At 45.6% G+C, this 19,324-nt stretch overlaps 1 protein-coding gene across 4 annotated transcripts in view; it reads left to right on the top strand.

Moving 5' to 3' along the window:
• Positions 1–399: 399 nt before the first annotated feature.
• Positions 400–19,324, top strand: part of FRMD4B (FERM domain containing 4B) — a 105,659-nt gene continuing 86,734 nt past the window's right edge. For 2 of the 4 annotated variants that reach the window (XM_072347160.1, XM_072347158.1), the window contains exon 1: positions 6,703–6,799. The gene's annotated coding sequence lies outside the window, so the exon portion shown is untranslated. Of the gene's footprint in view, positions 578–6,702; positions 6,800–14,442; positions 14,469–19,324 lie in introns of those variants that run through there. The other 2 variants (XM_072347157.1, XM_072347159.1) reach the window with 2 other exon arrangements.

Below are 19,324 nucleotides of genomic sequence, written 5' to 3' on the forward strand. Positions count from 1 at the left end.
AACCTTTGCTCTGTGAGGCAATTACACTGCACGAAGCCAAAGGTTTGAAAGCCATAGGTGGCTTTAGGGTATTTTTCTTGATGTGGCCTCTTGTCCCCCTCCCTCACTCATGTACAGACACCCTTGGTATCATCTAAATCCTCCCTGCCTTTTCTGATCTCCTTAAACCTGAAAGCTATTGTGCTGCAGAGATGAACATTCACAGAAAGCACAGACTTTGTTCTGACTGTGGAACAGTTCTTAAAACAATTGCATAACATTATCAGGGGCAGACCTGCAGGGGTTGCTGTTAAGGTCCTGAGGTCCACCTAAGCCTTAATAGCCCTGACTGCCCTCACCTGGCTCTCCTTCCACTCCCAAAGAGCCCGTTTAAGGTTAGGGGAAAGCCTTTAGCTCTTTTCTGAGCTGGGTTGGAAGAGCACAAACTCTGTCTATGCCTGGCTGTGAGCCTCACTGACTCACAGGCTGAGCTCTCTGCCTGACTGTGGGCATGTACTCCATGGATTGTCCTGGCAGTGTAGGCTCCTGGCTGAAGCTGACCACCACCTTTGGGCCTCTTTAGCTCAGGTGCATCAAGGTGAGCCCTTACTTCTGAGTCCCTGCCCTTTTAGGAACAGCAGGCCCCATCTCCCGTGTGGTTGCTCTGCGAGAGGTAAGGTCTACTGTATCCTGTTTCTCCATGGCAAATGCTTCCCTCAACTGTTTTTTACACCTTATGCAGTAATTTTGCTATTATTGCACTGTAGAAATGAGGCTTTGAGGATGTATTTGTGGCTACTGAGCAGGGACTGGAGATGTGATGGAGTTCAGCCAAGCTTGTGACTAGCAGTGTCTTTAGTGAGGTTTATACTGATGTATTTTCACTGGGGTGTAGTTGCCATGCAGGTGATTTGAATCATAAGGTAAATATGCTATTAAAATATGACTTAGATGATGAGTTTTGCCATGATAATTTCTACTATCTTTGAAGATGAGCTTTGCCATGCTCATTTCTGCTTTTTGTTTTTTCTTTTTTTTTCTTTAGAGAATATTTAACCCAAGATTTTTTACTTTATGGAACTACATGACCTTCTCCTTTGAATCACAGAGGAGTCTCGTGGTGACGTATTTGTAGGCTCCATATTCTGATACAGAGAGAGGCCAAGGCTCTCAATGAGTGTAATTGCATAGTTCACTCTTTCACCATGTTTCATTGTACCCATGAAGGGCACTCTGGAGGCTGAGAGCATTAATGGCAGGTCAGTTACTTCATTTTAGATGGCTCAGTATCTGACCTAGTCTGTACTGGTGAGGAAACACAGCAAATCTTGTGGGCTGAAGGTCATTATTTCTCCTTGACACCAGCATAACAGAATTGGAATGTTGCCTTTGGAGCAGTTTCACCTCTTATGATCAAATAAACAGGATCCAACAAATAGAACCCTGTTTGTCAGAGTTATGTCCATTGACCCTCCCATGGTATTTTTAGCTGGTTAAATGCCTTCAGTGTTATGCTATTTTCCATCTTAATGTAATGTGTCTCCCTCGACTGCCTGGTCAGAAAGCAAAACAAAAAGCCCTCACATCAAACACATGTGTAGCCACTGAGTTATGAATGACAGCAGAGAAGCTGTGTTTCTGGTTCGTGGCTGTCAAATGTGCCTGGGGTTACAAGGAAAGTAGCCTCCATCTCTCCTTCTGATATAGGAGGACAGAAATAAATACAAGTAGCCCTTCTCTTGCTGGGTAGTTGGACTGAATGATTGTGATGCGTTATTCTGGAGTATGTAGCACCTTTAATTCTATGGAAACAATAGATGTAGTTCGTAATGAATCAGGACGTGAAATGCAATAAAAGCCCAGCAGATTGTGCTATCAGCCAAGGAAACTGCCATCAGTTCTGAGAGAACTTAGTTTTCGTGATAAGGAAAAACACGTGTGCCCTCAACTTGTTTTATCTTGCTACTGAGCATGAATAAGCCTTCGAGAGGACATACAGCACCTGGATGTGTATTTCTTGTTAGCCTGTGGGGCTGCCTCATGCAGAACACTGAGGAAAATAGGAAAGAGAAAATATCTGAAACATCTTTCAACTCCTGTTGCACGCTCCATCCACAATCTGAGCTCACTTGTAGCGCCAGTCTGTGTGTAGGAGACAGCATCTCATCAAAGTGAACCATATGGGGAGGTGGAATAGATAAGGGCCAGCTTGGAGAGGAGGTGCAGGGAGATAACCTGAGTAAAGCTCAGGTTCACTCATCTAATTTCAGGCCCTTCAAGTTGGCAGCGAAGTTAACCTAGATGAAGAACAGAAAAGTAGAGTTCTTTCACCGAATCTCACCTAATAGGGGGGAAGAGATGCAATTCTGGCCCTAAATTTAATAAAATTTGGCCTCTGAGAGAGAAATAAGATGGACTTCAGACTCTAGTTAAACGTCTTTGAAGATGAGGAATGTCTTTACTGAAACTACAGTATAACCACGTGAGGTCCTGTTTTGTGCAGCTTCTGGGTAATTGCTTGCTTGGCTCTGTTCTGTGCCTGAGAGCTGCCTGCAACCGGCATGTATAAGCATTGGACTTCTACATGTAGAAATCAGCAGATTAACACAAATGGATTTTACAATCATTACCATTTCTAATTGCCTTTATAGAGCTTTGGAAGAATGTCATCTCATAAACATGTTTGAAATGTGGTTGAAGGAAAGCTGAAGATCGTGCAGCAGTATTTAAGAGATTTACTGTGGGACTTAATTAGTAACCTTATTATTCTTTTTGTTGTTGTTGCCTGTTTAAGCAAAACTGTATTGATTTCCAGGTCGTGATGTAGAAGTGGAGGGAGGCATTTCAACACAGCCAGGCTGTGTTGAAATAAATAACATTGGCAGACACAGGCAAGCTGCTTACATCTAGAGTTTGCTGGTGCCTTGGTGATACCCCAGGAGCCCCACTAAAAGCTGAAGTTAAGCATGTATGAATGTATCTGCTGAATGTGAACCTTGGACTTCAATCCTGGCATCTAGAAGTTGATTTTGCAGGAGTTTCTCAGGGCTCAGGTCTGCTGTTGTATTTTTATAACAATAGTTTGTGTGTTTTGGCAGTTAAGGTAAATTACATCATTTGACTCTTTCCATATTTTTATTTACCTCATTTCCTATTCTAAAAATACACAAAAGATCATCAATTCAACATATAAGGCACACTTGAGAGGACTCTGAAATCAGACACAGGAAGGCCAGCAAGCCCTTGTCCTCCCCTTCATTTAAAACACACTCTCCAAGCCATACAAAGAGATGCTGCCTTGTGAAAGGCTGTGATGAGCCACAGACCCCAGGCTGCTTTGGGAAGCAAAGGAAGGAAGAGGGAAAGCAGGGAAGAGAGGAGGGACTACAGCTTTCTTTTCTCTTGGAGGAAGGTTTTGCTCATGAGATTGCCTTATGGAGCCCTACAGGCAGCGGGCCATGTCAGACCTCATGCAGCAAAATCAGAGTAACAACATGGGAAGCTGCTTTGCACAGGAGGAATGTTTGTTGATATTTCAGAGAGATTTCTGTCCAGCTCAGCTGAGATGTTCTGAAAGGGGAGAATTTATAACTGAGAGAGCATTTCACACAGGAGCATCCCAAATATTTCTCAGAATTGAGAACCCTTTACATATGAGACTGCCCAGCACAATCTGGTTTATATTTGACACCCGACAGCTGACTTGTGGCACTTCTAGAGTGTATGGGAAACTGGTAATCACAGCCTGAACCTCTGATTAATCAGCTGAGGCAAGTGTCAGGTCAGCTGTGGGAGCACAGGTGAGAGTGATGTAGCTGTGCTCCAGGAAGGGATGGAGCTTGACTCCACCTCCTCTAGACCTCATTTAAGGGCTGACCACCACTAAGGCAGCACCTCTTGGAGACTGCTCCCTGGTGGAGATTGCCTCAGCATTTCCCAATGAAGGCATCCATATTGGTGAGTTTTTCTTCATAAATAACCTTCTGAATACCTGTTACTATCTTTGTTAAAATCTTTGTATCATTCCACCTTACATAGAGCTTATGTGAGCCTACAGTAGGGGTCTGGCATTGACTGTGGTCCATCTTGGATTGTTTCTGACATACTGAGTGCCCACACTGTAAAGGTGTAGGCACATCTCTGATCCTCCACCACCTCCTTGCAAAATGATTCTGAATCGCTTCCAAGTGGTTTGCCATCATTCTCTTCTGAAGTTTCCTGCTCCAGCACCAAATTAGCCAGCTTAGCTGGATGGAGCAACAAAAGCCTTTTGAGCTATGCTGGCTGACTTTGCTCTGTTCTGCCAGCTAAACTGCAGGGAAGGCACCTCTATCCACATCAACTGGTTTATTGCTGGGATGACCATCTTTTTCATCCTCTTGAAGAACCTGGAAAAGGGGTTTTGGCCTCAGCCTGAACTTCAGCTTTTCCACCAAAGCCTGGGCAGGTGCATCTTGCACAGCTGGATGAAGAGCAGCTGTGCAGAGGGCATGAAATACAGCCTGAAGTCTGCCTTGCCATCGCTCCAGGGATGCTCATGTTAAGATCAGTGCATAATGTCAGTGCCAGACTCCACAAACAGCCTGTGTCTTTAGTGGCATCTCCCAAAATAATGCTGCAATGAGTTAGACTAGAAGCCCATTTAGCCTGGCATAGTGTTCTTCATCCTGAATAATAAATGTTATCCGCTCTGGCAATTTGCACAGATTAACATCCCTGACAGATCTCAGCAGAGAGGCATTTTAAAACATTAATATTCCTCCTTTGCTATAAAAGGATTCTGCAAAGAGCTGTGGTCAGTGCCACAACGTGCCCTCCAGATGAGGAAAGAAGCACAAATTCAGTAACTTTTTTTCCTGAGATCTTTAACCCAATCTGCTGCAGATATTTAACTCATAGACTTTAGATACTTACGAAGCTGATTACCTGGAAAATAATGTTCTGGTGGTAGGAATTCAGGGTCTTGTAGCAGACTGGCCTACCTCTTGGGATCAAGTGCAAAGCCAGGAGGGGCTGCATGGCTGAAGAACTTCTCCCTGCCAGCCTTCATCATGCTAGATCTTCTATCATGCACTATTACTTGCTTTCTGCATACACTTGTTTGTCTCCTGCAAGCCTTTGATTTCATTATAGTATGGCTATAAAGCAGATAAAGAGCTTTTATGTGTATTGGCTGACCTCCTTTCTTCAAAGGGAGCTCACTACTGTCCCTAGACATTGATTTAGGATTATTTGTGGGAGGCAAATTGATATTTTGATATGATGTATGCATCCATGTGATTTCCCCTAATGAAGCAATGCATGTGGAAAGGTGGGTGTGGTGAACTCCACTGGCTGAAATAAGTGGTGTTAGAATTCCTTGTGAATAATCTTTTAGGGAGACTGTATGAGCAGCAGTTGTGCATGTTCCCCACTATGGAGCCCACTGGGGTGGGTGGTTGTCTGGAAAGTGGGTGGGGATGGGACTGCTGATATAGTGGTAAATGTGGAGGTGCAGGGTATAAGAAAGAGGAAAGCCTTAGATGGTGATGTGCAAAAACTGATTAGCCTGAGCAGCTCATGGCTTCTTGGAGAGGGAAAGGTGGGTGTTGCCACATTCACAGCAACAGGAAACTTATCTTGGAGCACTTGTGGGTCCTCAAAGCAGGACCCTGGGCAAAGAAAAGGAATTAAAAGCCGGGGAAGGCAGATGGTGGTAAGAATCAGACAAGGAGACCTGTGGGTATATGGAGAAGTGAAAAGAGGATGAGTTGGGTGAGCAGCACCAGTGTGACTGGTGCAGTGTGTACCATGAAAGCACAAGCAGATCACTACTGACCTGGAATGGATGCAGTAGTGCTGAGGAGTACACTGTGTGAGTGTGGATGGGAATATATGCAAAAACTCTAAGCCACATAAGCTGCGTTTCTTCCTCTGCTTTAGCAAGGCACCAAGTAGTTGGGTACTGCAGTCTGTAAGTGTGGCCAGTGGGAAGCTGGGACTAATCACTGTTGTTTCATACTAGTGGTGAATTTTAAGGTGAAAACAGCCAGATTTCCTTAGGAATATCCTGAGGTTCTCTTCATTTTGTCTCAGTGAACTCGCAGTCTTTTGTGATGTTTCTGGAAAAACAGTTGCATGCTCTTTGTGATCAAATATTGGTGTTGATTCACCAAAAATGCTACGCTTTAGTTGCAATGGTTTCCTTTGTGGAATAGATGGGACTTAAAATCATAGACCTTGCTGTGGTGCTGCTCCTTTCCAGGACAAAGTCTGCTTTCTGTCTATTATCCAGCCCTAGGTGTTATCTGACAACCCCCAAACAGCATCCAGGTTGCTATCACTACTGCACCTTGGGCAGCAAATTTCCATTGGGTGATGAGAAGCTGTATCGCCAGCACAGTGTGGCAAGTCTCATTGTCTCGCACCGCCAGGATGACAAAGGGCCCTTCTGAACCGATACGGCTGGATTTAGGCAAATCCCATTGTCCTTTAGAAAGCCGTGCAACCAAGAGGTGGCACGTCTACTGGAAAGGGGGTACGGCGGAGGGGCGAGGGGTGACCCCTAGGGGCTGGAAGCGGGGCCGTGCCTGGGGGCTGCGGGGCTCAGCGCGGGCGGGGCCGTAAGCATGCCCTGAGCATCGGCTGCGGCTCCGGGCCGGATCCGGCCCTTTCCAACACCCACCCACCCCGCGGCGGGGGCGGAGGGCTCGGCGCTAAGCCCGGCCCCCGGTAGCAGTCGCCGCAGGGAGGGCGGCCCGGCCGTGGATGCGAGGGGAGCGGCGGGGCCGGGCTGGGCTCCTCCGGCCGCCCCCGTACGCTGAGCCCAGCCGGAGCCAAGGTAAGGGCGGGCGGCGAGCGGGGTGGTGGGTGCCCCGCGGAGCCCCTCGGAACGCATTGCTGGGGCGGCGGCTGCACGGGGTGCGGTGCAGAGCGGTCCCCCCGCGGGGCTGCGGATCCCTGTGCGTGGGGCTGCTCCACTGCCACGCCCGGCCGGAGAGGGGCAAGAGGTGCGGGGAGACATCGCTGCCCGGCGGTTCCTGCCGCAGCCTGAGTTCGGCGTTGCGTGGAGCGCTGGATCCCGGTGGAGTGATGGGTCATGGGATGCACATCTGGATGGGCACGGGAGCATTGGGTTCCTCACCGAGAATGATGAAAAATTTAGCGTCGCTGCCGTAATTTCACTCTCGGCTTCGCTGCTAGCAAATATTTACTCACTGCCAGACAATGAGCTCCGTTTGTTCACTTGTGGTCTGAGAAATATTCCCACGCTAACTTACAGTCTGCGGAGCGGGATGGGACACGCTGCGCTGTCATTCTGCATTACCCCGTGCCTGCCCTTCCTTTTAAAAGAAAGGAGTTGCAGCCTTGTGTTTATGCCCGGCACATGGCTCGTCAGCGGTGTGAGGGCACGTTTGGACAGAAATACGTTCCTGCCGTTGGCTTCCTCTGCTTGTGTTACCCGTGGCTGCCTTCCTGGCTTGCCCTGTTTCCTGCCCTCTCCTAGAATAGCCCCTTTCCCTGTATTGTTCTTGATGCGCTTCCTCTTGCCTTCCTCTTCCTCCAGCCCTCACTGCAGGTTCTCAGCACAGAAGCCCTCCTGACATGTGTTGTCGCCCTACTCATCAGTCTCCACCCCCACCTCCCTCCCCGGAGAGTTTTAAAGTCCAGAGCTTCCTACTTGAGCAAATCCTCCTTTTTCCTCTGTGGAAAGTGCAGCAGCCTTGATTCAATTTGACTCCAATTGTCCATGAAGAGGTTTAAACTGTTGAAATCATCTTCATTTAGAAGCTGCTACATGGTCAGGAGGAGATTATTGGTGGCCTCTGCAGTGCCTTGGGTCTGTTTATATAACAACACACTGTGCTTGTAAACTGGGCTTCCTAACTCCGCTATTAATGATGTGAAATAACTTAAGGCTTTAATTTTGACCATACTGCTCCCTTTTCTTCATATGTGGTATGAGGTGCTCTACAGCTGTGTTGAATGTAGCTGGAAACATATCAAATGCCTTATTCTTAAAGGGGGAAAAGTCATTGCCACTGTTGGGACTGGAGAAGACATAGAGGGAAGTCAGAACAGGAGTTTGTGTCTGAAGGTGTCCCATCTGCAGCTCCTGCAGCATGCTAGTTGGGTCTTGTGACCATTTGGATGTGTTTGTGTGTCTGTGCTGACCTACAGATGGCTTTCATCAGCAGGACCTCTTGACTTTTTCCAGGGCACCACCCTATAAGCAAAGAGCAGATGTAACTTTTGCAGGATTCTCAACAGGGATGTAGCCCAACCTTTAATGAGTTTTCACATGGCTGTAACAGGTAAGACCTTGGAGCAGCTAGAGAGCTGCTCGGCCTCCTGGGGAGGGTTGCAGTGCTGTGCTTGTGCCTGGCTCATGCAGAGATGGAATGAAGGCATCCAGGAGATTTTTGCCTCTTCTCATCTGTGTTCTCTCTTTCTTGAGTTATGCTGCCCTTTTCTTTAAAAAAGGCTTATCCTGCAGGAGTTAGCAATGCTTGCCTTCAAGATTTATATTCCCTGCAACCGAGTGGGCTTCAGTGGTTTGGTCTGTTTTATGCCAAGACTTGTCTTGCTGATTTCCTTGGACTTTCATGGGTGCACCTGTGCCAGACTTGATCAACTTAGTTTGCTTCTGATGTATGGAGCATGTCATAAAAAAAAAAATCTTACTACAAAAGTGCACTTCAGTCCATTAGATATATATAATGTCATCGTAGTCAAAAGGCAGCAATTGTACAGAAACCTTTCAATCCATTAAGCCCTGGAATGCCGTAAATTTGAAAACACGGCAAGATAAATGAATTCCTGAGGTCTAATGTGCAGGTGAGCACTTTTCTGTGATTTGCTGGGGATGCTGGCTTTGTGCTCACTGCAGCTGGGGTATTTTCTGGCTGGTGAAGTGAAATTGCTGCCTTGTTCTCTGCAGTAAGAGTGGTGAATGTGGCTCATCTCTAAAAGCTGTTCTTTGTAGGTTTGTGCTATGACACATTCTGTAACTTATTTTCCTCATGCCCATCCACACCTGCAAGTCTGCCCTTAATTAAAGCAGCAGAGGGGAGTGAAGGGAGGCCCACTACAGGGCTTGTATAATTTTCAAGGATCTCATATCCACTATCCTATCTTCTCCCTGTGTTCCTTAATGTATCTTGAAGGATAAGGGGGAGTGAAGGGAGTGCAAGGAAGTGGGTGAATGCAGTCCTCTGCAGTCTGGAGACTGTCTGTGTCTGTTGCATCTTCCAATGGGGATAGTGGGCCAACGAGTCAGATGTATTTGCAAGCAAGTGGTGGTATAAACTGAAGCTAGGAGATGAACAGGTTAGGAGGTTAATGAGATGTCTGAACTAAATTGATTTTCCATACAAATTGGCTGCAGTGTGTTTTGTTTGCTTTCTGCCCTTCTCTTGGATGCTGTGTTGCAACAGCTATGTGAATGTAATGAGCAGCAAAAGGGACTGGGGAGTTGTGGGTAACTGGGAAATGTGTTTGGGAAACCTTGTTCTTAGCCCCAGGTGTGCTGCCACACAATCTGGGGCAGAGTAAGGCTGCTCTGGCTTAGCATCCTATGTACCTGGGTCTGGGTCATGGTGCCATGACCAGCTGAGTATCATAAAATGCTGGACTCACAGAATCATAGGAATCATTTAGTTCCAACCCCCTGCCATGGGTGGGTGTGCAGCAAGCAGCATGCACTGACTGTCAGGTGGAGCTGTTTGTGCCCAGCTTTAATAGCAGCCTCTTACTTAGGTGTAGTGTTATGTTAGATAAAGGAAGATCAAGCTTTAGCTCGCCATGTTGTGGCAGGAATGGCTGCTTGAAGGGAGACAGAGGCCTGGCACCTCTGTGTTTGCAATCGGGCATCAGATAAACCAGCAATGTACCATATGCTGCAAGAATGGTCCATACTTAAAACTTTGCTGAGAATATTAAATCTAGAGCTTAGCACGGTAAGTAGGTTGCTGGGCATTGTTGGTAAATGATCTATGGACTTATCTCATAGACCTCACCATTGGTGTTGTATGACAGTGATTAGTTATAGGAACAATTCCTTGGCTGGCTTAGAGCATGTATCTTTGTTTTCTAAGCAGGCTAAGCAATTTGTATCCAACAAAACAATGAAAAGCCATTGGCAAATCTGTTGTGTGGTTGCAGCCACTTGAAAGCATCAAGCCCTCCTCTTGCACTCAGTCATAATGCATCAGTGCTTTCAGCAACTGATAACCTATAGCACTGAACCACAAGGCTGTGACAGAAAGCAGGGTTTTTGTTTTCTTTTGCTTTTTAAAGCAACACAACAAACCACCAAAATATGGGTTCTTCAGAATTGCTGTGATTTTTGGAGGACGCAGACTGCACATAGTAAACATGCAAGCTGTCATTTCATTTAGCCCTCTGGTTTTGGTTAGCCTGCGTACAGAGATATCTTCTGCAAAGTTGGGGAAGGATTTGCTGTTGCGATGGCTTCTTTGTTTAGAGAATAAACTCTTTGTAGGTCATCTGAAATTAGAGCAGATGAGTTTCAGCTTTACAGCAGCTGTCAAAACTTCAGTGCCAAGGAAGGGGATTTCAGCACAAAGAGAGATGCAGAAGCAGCAGCAGTTCTGTGACAGAAAACTTGTGAGTTGTTGGTCAGTTTACCAAACCATTACAGAAGTAGTGGCTCAAGAGATGCCAAAACTTCAAATACATAAAACTGTGGCACTGAGGTCCTTCTGTTCCTCTGTTGGTGCTGGTCACTGCTATGTGCCTCCAATTTGCAGCTGGATTCTCAGCATCCTGTAAGTGCTGGGTGTGGCTGGAGATGTGGTCTGGGTACTGTGCCAGGAGAATCCTTTCAGCCACTGTTCAGTTGGTCTGAAGGGTGCGCATGTGCTCTGGAAGCTGGTATTGATTGGCAGTCATCAGTTCAAATTGTCACAGCCTTCCCATGCTGTCTTGCAGCCCTGCCTTTGTAGACGCATGTGGGTACACCAAACCCTTTCTAATATGTGCAAAACATGCAGCCCTACAGCTTTTCTCATGCTAATGTTTGAGCTGTGCTTAATTGCTTTGAAAGAGAATTCCATGGCTTGGTTGATCTCCCCATAGATGAATGTCTTTCATGCAATTAATCCTTTATTTTTTTCAGGTCCCAATGCAGGAGAAATAGCTTTAGAAGCAAGCAAACTTACTTTGCATTGCACTACTAACAACTCCCCTGTTCTTTAAAGCAGAAACAAAGCAAAAAATAAGATACTTTTCTTGTATGTTCTATAGAGCAGGGAAATTACTGCATCCCCACAAACGTTCCAAGAAAGAGAAAACTTGCATGGTGTTTCAATCTTGAAAGATCCTTTAAGAAAATCCAATGATGAGACAAAGTTCATGGTGAAATCTTAACCCTCTTGAAAGTAATTGGAATCTTCAGGTCAGGGTTTTGCCTGGAGTTTTACTTTGAGATACTCTACTGGTGTGCTTCAGAACTGTGGAGTTGCGTGGTTGTACTAAAATACCAGTTCCCATGTGTTCCAGCTTTATTCATAGATGATCATCCAGTTGGTTTTCTTTTTTCCCCCTTAAAATGAAGCCCAGTGTGATTAGCAAACAATCTCTTGGTGTATTTTGATTGTTTTTAAATGGGTGGATTAAATGGGCATCAGTAAAACAACTTGTGCATCCTTTTTCCATCTTTCTTAAGAAGCCCTAAGAGAATTAGAGGGAGACATATGACAAGTGTTCTTGGTGTAGAGACTGTTTTCTCTTGTTTAGAAGGAAGTCTGTAAGTAATAATAATTATTGGACGTTTTGGAAAGTGCGTTCATTTGACTCAGCCTGCCCTGGCCCAGAGAACATAGCATGGTCTATTGCTGAGGAAAGAGTCTGAGTGCTTTCATATGGCAGTACTTGATTTACTCATCTCTTTGCCAGCTGAAGGCTCAGGTAACAGAGAGGTGGAGGGTGATATTGTGGTAGAAGGACATGGGGATGCTTTAGAGCAGGATGCTGATTCAGCTTGGAGGAAGGAGCTTAGAAAGCTGGAAGGAAGAGGAGAGCATCTTGCCAGGGTCATTGCTCTGGTCCTGGCTGGGCATTGTGCAAAAGGCAGTTGCCATCTGTAATGTAGCCTCGGGCTGAGATCATAGCATATTGATGGATTTTATGTGACATAATACCTCTCGAGGCATTGCTGTGCTAAATGCATAGGTTATAGGAGCGCGGTTGCTTCATCAGTCTCAAGAATCCCGCTTGGCTGTTATGGAAAGCAGATGTACATGTTCAGTAGCTGTTGTGCAAGAAAGCTTGGTCTGAATCAAAGCAATAAAGAAAGCAGTTCCTAAAGGTAAAACATCTAAAATCTCAAAAGATTTAAAAAGAGAATAAGATTACAGGCTATGACATGGTCTGTCACATTGTCTGTCCCCAAAGGCAATAGTGGTGGAAAATGTGTCTGGAGTTGGAGAAGCAGCTCCAAAAGTGAGTCCCTAATGTATGGGGATGGCTGTGATTGTGTGAAGGTTTGGTGGTTTTCTCCTTGCTTTCCTTTGGTTCTAAGACAAATCTCTCCTTGCTTTTTCTGTTAAGTCTAAACTTATGTTCCTAGTTTAGAAATCAAACTAATAACTCCTCCAGATTGTAGATTCAGCAATTTGAACATATTTAACTCCGACACTGATTTTCCTCTTGTGCCTAATACAAAGGAAATATCTTTCTTTGTGGGAATGACGCCTGAACCTGGTTGGAAGCAAACTTAGAATTACCAATGTTTTGCTAATACTTTCAATAAAGTGACTGCACCATGTGTGAAAGCCATGTATGGAGCAGGAGGGTGGAACATGGCAACTCAAAGGATGTGCTGCAGTACAAGTCTTTCTAACCTTTACTACATTAGTTGTATAACATTACCGCAAGTAACTGTGCTGTAAGAAGAACAGTGGTTTGTAAATGCTTCTTCCTTCCCTCAACATCAACAATATTAGAGTTCATAGAATCTGATGCAGCAATTGGAATACAACTGGCATTTATTGTGAACGTGCTTGTTAATGGAATAGAGATGTGTACATGTTGTGTAGGACCTTCTGGACTTCATTGTTTTCTTTGGTCTTCCAAAACAAGAACTTCTGATTTAAGTAATGAACAGAAAATCCAGTTGCAGCTCTTGATTTAAATGTCTGTGATCTTGTGCAGGGGAAAAAGCTTGGAGGAGAAACCTTTCCTAATCACTTCTACAGCACAACCTGACTTTGCTTGTATGAAAGTCAGTAGGAAGCTCCAGAGGTGTCTGTTTGGCAGCCTTGAGGCTGATGCATTATCTGGCACGGAGCAACGTTTATGTGCTTATCTGTCAGTATTTCCTAATGGTGACCATGTGAGTCTGCCTCTCTTGGCAAAAAGCATAACTCACTTTCCACATTTTAGCCATCATTGCACTTAAAAGTAAATTGCCATAAGGGTTGCATTTGAGTCTCTGCTCAACAACAGGGGAGTCATCTAATAACAGCTTTCTGTGAAACAGAAGGTGAATGGAAGTTGAAAATCTAATAAGCAAATGGGTCTTGGTGAACTTGAGACGTTCTGGGGATGCCAGCAAGCTCAGTGCACACAGCTGTTCTATAGGCAGAAGCAAGAACCTGATAAGAAGTCTGATGTCAGAGCTTTCTACTTTGTCACTTGGAATTGATTATTATTGGCACAAGGAGAAGAAAAGAGGCTTTTTCAACTCTACCTGATAGCAGATGAGGGGAGGAAAGAGGGATGCGTTTGTATGAGCTGACATCACTGAGTGATGGAAGACTCTACTTCTCCCTTGCAAGCGTTGCTTAACTTTTAAATCTTAATGTCTGCTGGTCTTTTACTACTGTTGTATAGGAAGCCATGCAGTGTATGAAGATGTTTGTTCGGATCATCTTTAGGGATGGGAATTTCTTCACTGTCCTTTCCTAGTCCAAGATGGGAGGTGGGTCTGTGGTAGGTTGGAAAGTACAAAAAATAAACCGGGGGGAAGGAAACCAGCAGGTCCTGCTGTGCTGTCTGCCACATAAGATACGTCTTGATTTATTGTTAAATAAACAGCTCTCATAACAAAGGTATTTGAAGAAATTTGTAGTAAAAACCATTCAGCTGAAGTAAGTTAACCCTGTTTGAGTTTACTGAGCTTTCTGACTTGACGGAACTTGGCTGCTAACGGTGCCTTCAGCACTGGGGAGCTGATGTAATTTTAACCCTATCATTCTCAGCCTGAATCTGTCGTGGTGGTGTTTTTTTGTTAACCCAATACAGCTTTGATTCCTGGTGAAAGCAGTGTTCAGCAGTGCATTAACATCTCCTCTTTCAGAAGTTACACCCTGCCACGGCGTCATGTGCTTGTTAGGGCAAGCTGCACCTCTTTCCTTCCTGCCAGAGGAATCCTTCCCTGTTTTGTTTTTTGTTTGGGTTTTTTGTGGTTGTTATTCTTGTTGTTGCTTCCCAATCTCTCCCACATTGCTTGGATGAAGCCTGGAGCAGGCAGCAGCTGAGATACGGTATGTTTATTCAAATACGTCACAGTGTCATTTTTGCTTTTGACTAAAAAGTGGCTGCATGGGATTTCAGTGGCACTGGGAATAAGGCTCCCAGTTTGCACAGCAGTTGTTGTCTCCAGCTCCGTCTCCTCTGGTTGTGCTTTGTGGCAGACTGTCTGTCTGGTGCTTCCTCTGCAAAGTGGTAATTGTTGTTGTTTTTGCATGCTGGTGTTGTTCTGGAGTCTTGTCCTGCTAAAATAAAACATAGGGTAAAAAGGTTAAGAAAAGCAATGGGGTGGGGCTGTGCTGGGAGCAGCAGCCAGAAGAAAAACCAAGTATGAAATGAACACAGTGAGTGGCAAGCATGAAAATGCTTCAGGGAACAGACTGAGCGACCATTTGTCATTAGGAAGCTGTGCCTGGTAGTTCCAGGTAAGTGGGATCAGCCTGAATGCGTTCCCAGCCCATCGCTGTGCTGTGTGGTCCTGCTGAAGGCAGCCTGGGAGCAGGTTGTGGCTGTTTGTCTCAGCAAACAAAGACGTTGTACTGCTCCTTTGCTTTGCAACCCTCTTAGAAGCATGAAAACAGGCCTGGGAGATGCAATGTGTTTTCTCAGCTGAGACCTGAACTGTGAAAGCTGAATGGAGATGTGCCAGGGATGCAGAGAGCAGCAGTTTCAGGATCAACCCTATGCTTGGAGGCACGAATAATCACATTTAATGTTTTCTTCTTTATTTTTAACATGCTTGGTAACTTCTGTAGTTGCAGTCCATCCTCTTAAATGTTACTTCTTGGAGTCCCTGCTTGGTGTCTTGGTGTTCTGGCCTGTGCCAGCTAATCTGAAACAACAGCAGCATGCTTTGCTTACTGTTGGAGCTGCTGAGTGTCTTCACTGCTTGGTGTCAAGATAAGCACATGTAGGGAGGAAGGCAGGAGAGCACTGTGTGCCTGGCTGTGTGCACCTCCTCACCCCTCCAGCGGGATTAGGGGTAGGAGCTTCATTTTATCCGTGTGGGTCTGTGACACTGGGCTGCAAAGCAGTGCTCTGCAGAGCTGTCAGATGCACTGAGTGTAAAATGCCAAATGAAGCATTGGCAAAAATGAAGTTGCCGGTTTCTTTCTCACAGGAAATATTTTATTTGCTCCTTCCAGAGGGAGAGGAGATGCGGGAATGTGTGGTTGAGTGAGGGATGGAGAGGAGGGCAGATCTGTGCAATATCCAGGCACCTTTCCCAGCTCTTGGCCTGGGTGCTACAGCTTCATCTCCCTGGGCTTCTCCCAGCTCTGGGAGGAGGCTGTGGGGCAGCAGTGCCTCCTGGGGGAGGTGGGAGTGGAAACTCCCGCTGTGCAGGAAGAGATGGCTGATAAGGTGCCGGGTGCTGCTCTTCCCAGAGCACTGATATCTAATGCTACTGGAAAAGAATGAAAGGCTTTGCAGGAGGGGAGGTTGTTTGGCAAAGAAGTCTGAAACAGATGAATCCGCACCTGGCTGTAGCTTGTGCTCTGCCTCTGGGGCAAGACAGATGTAAGAGCAGTTTTAGCAGCAGCCCATTGCCTCAGGCTGGTGGGCCTTTTCTTTTCAGGCCATCCCTGGCATTCACTCCCTATAGGCAAGGCTTCAGAAGGGCACTGTAAAGAAACATAACGGCAATACGTGGCGCAGACATCAGCGTCGGAGAGCTGCTCAGTGCAACTTAAGGAGTGATAGTGCAGAAAGTTGAGAAAATGGGTGTTTGCCTGATCTAGATTTGCTGTGTGTTAGGGAATTCTGCAGAGAGAAGTCCCTGCCAGGCACCGGAACGTTGGCTGGAAGCAAGCAGGAGAATGTCCAAGGCTTTCGAGCAGATGGTGCTTGGGACCAGATGTGCCATGGGGATCCACAAGGGCAGACTTATGTGACTTCAGGTGGTTTCTCATCATTAGTGTCTGACTCCTAGGGACTGGCCTGGGGTTTGAGCCATTCATTTGTCCACGTAGTTGTGTACGTACGTGCCCATCAGTTGTTTTCTTGTGACTTTTTTGCTTAGTTTATGGTGCTGCATCCTGTTTTATTATCCCACGTCTTCCTTATGCATAAGGTATGGTATGTGACTCAAGTGGGAGGGAAGTTCACAGGTATTTTTTGGTGGTGCTTTATGCCTTTCTTAAGCATAGAAGGTTTTGAAAGTTTTGTTTGTCCCTTCAGCATGCAGTTATTCCAAGCAAGCAATTTCTCTGAAGCTGTGATGTGTACCTGAGGGGGAGAGTTGGGGCAAGATGGGAGCAAAAATTACATTCAAGCCAACCACCGTGCAGTGAGTTCTCAGTGTTATTACAGGCAAGCAATATCACTGTTACTGAAATACCTCCTCTGTAAATGAGGTGGTGATGCTCCTAACCACTGTGCTCCCAGCGTTCCTAACAGGTGCATGTTAAATTGAATTGCATTTGTTTTCATACAAAATAGAGATGCAAAGATTGTTTAAAAATAGTCTGTAGCGGGGTTTGAATGGAGACACGGAGCTGTGCCCTGTGGGGTCTGGGCACGAGCAGCCATGTCCTATGGAGGCTCTGTGCACACTAGTGATAATGCAGAAAGCTGAGAAAACAGGTACATGTCTGATCTGGGTTTGCTCTATGTTAGGGAGTTCTGCAGAGAATTCCCTGAGTTGTACCTTGCTTTTTTGGCCTGTAACTGAACTGCAAGCTCTGTGCACTCTGGTACCTCTAACCACTTGTGCTGCTCAGTACAGGAGCTCTGCTTGCAAAGTGGTTAAGTCTGCTATGGATGTAAATGGACTCAGAATGGAGTAATAGAGCACAAACACGGTTTCATTAATGTAAAGCTTAGTCCTTTCACATAAAGGTTTTTTTTTTAAAGTGCTTGAACCTCTTGGCATGGTCACAGCCACCTTTTTTCTCTAAATACCATTTTTGGATCATCATTGAGTGGAATAACTGCAGCCCCTGTGAAGGTTTAACAATGTTGGCAAGCAGAGGATAAAATCAGTCACACTGTGTCTCTGATCCAAGTGAAAGCAGGGTGGCAAGGTGAGAGCCAGCTGTTCCTTGAGCTCTACTTCTGAGAGTGGAACCCATGCTGATGGAGCTGGGCAGGAATGTGCCAGTATTTACCCAGATTTTGAAGGCAACACTTGGCAGTGGGATGTGTTCTGCATGCTCATCGTTCCCTTGGGAAATGAACTGTGACTCTAACGTAGAACTTGAGCAAATATTTGGAGGGCTGATGAGGAGCTTTGGAGGAATATGTCTTCCAAATTTTGGGGAGGACAATGAATCCTGGTGTAGTAAATTGTCTCGTCCTCTAGGCTCCATCTCAAGCAGCATTGCTGCCTGGGTGGTTACTGTAATCCTCTTTATTTCATTTCAGTACGAGTCTGGGTGAGCACCTGATATTCAAAATGGGATTAGGAGAGGAAAAAAAATTGCTACTGAAATTGGTAATAACAGAAAGCAAACCTGTCTGACAGCATCTGCCTTGTGATCTTCTGGGAGCAGGCTAAAGAATCCTTAATTAGCTTTTTTGCAAGGGTGGGGTGGTGTCTCTGAAGAATTCATTTAGGAAGGTTACAGCTGGAATTGCTGCTGCCTGAGTTACAGCAGCCTAATGAATTGTCATGAATTAGCTCCTAACCTGCAGTGGGCTCTGGCAGGACAAGAGGGGTGGTGTGAAGGCAGGTTTGGATGAATGAAGCTAGGAAGGGTTGGGATCCAAAATGAATTGACCTCTATATGCCTGCGAATGGGTTTGGTGACTTTACCTATGGATTGCGAATGTTGGACACCCGTACCAAAGCAAAGTGCTCTGTTCCTTAGCTAATGAACCATTATCATTACCATTAGGGAGTCATTTAAATGAGAAGCAACAAGCACTCTTACCTCTGTGCAAATGCCCAGAGACTTAAGAGATTTGTCACGCTTAGGCTGCAGTGAGCCCTGTGTTGCTGTGTTAGTGCACTGTGAAATTTGTGCATCTTAAATGCCCTTTCTGTTTGCTGCTGTGAAGGTGATGAAAGCTTCCCACAAAATTAAGTCCCAAACGAAAGCTGTAGCAATGCTCTGTCTCCAACAGCATCCAGCACTGGCTGCTTCAGGAGCTGCTATTCCCAAAGCCATGTGTGTTCATTTGGGTGTTTTCTCCCTAGAAAGTTTTTCTCAGCTCTCATTTGATATAGAAGTGAGCTCATAGCCGGAAGCATCGAGTGGCTGAGGGCTCAGGTACTGAGTTACTTAAAGCTTTCTTGGATAAAGACCCAATATTCTTTGGAGAGGTAAGAATTGTATGGTGTGCAGGAAGAAGTCTTAATCCCTGAATAAAGGGGGACAAGTAAACCTGGTGCATGAAATAAACACTGGCAGTCTTTCTAAAGGTTTGATTGAATGGCTTCAATCACATGTGTATCATGTCCATATTCTTTTGGCAAACAGATCCTTGTAGACTCAAATACTGGAAGGAAAAAAAACAAACCAGGCAATGTCAGGGCTGCACAGTGTGCAGGAATAACTGCATGGCTGCCTGTGGGATTTTTCATCTATCCAGTCACTGGGGCAGGCAGCTGTGATGACACAGCAGCGTTGTAAGGAGGCTGCCTTCTGGTCTCCTTGTGTTTCTGAAAGCTGATCGTTTAATGTCCTGCGGTGTTAAATGGAATATGAACTCTTGAGGCTTTCCGGGCGCGTCGGTGCTGTTACAGGGGATGCTGCTGAGGTGTTATCATCAGAGATGCTTTGTGAAATCTGAAACAATTTGGAGCTATCTGGCCAAGCAGCGTGCTCTTGTGAGCTCTATTACAGAAAATCTAAGTCAGCTCCAACTCAACAACGAACAACCATTGAATAAAATGTCACTGCTCTGTAGGAGGAGAAATATGATAGAC

This window comes from Excalfactoria chinensis, chromosome 12, assembly GCF_039878825.1.
Source record: "Excalfactoria chinensis isolate bCotChi1 chromosome 12, bCotChi1.hap2, whole genome shotgun sequence".
In the NCBI taxonomy this organism is placed as follows: Eukaryota; Metazoa; Chordata; class Aves; order Galliformes; family Phasianidae; genus Excalfactoria; species Excalfactoria chinensis.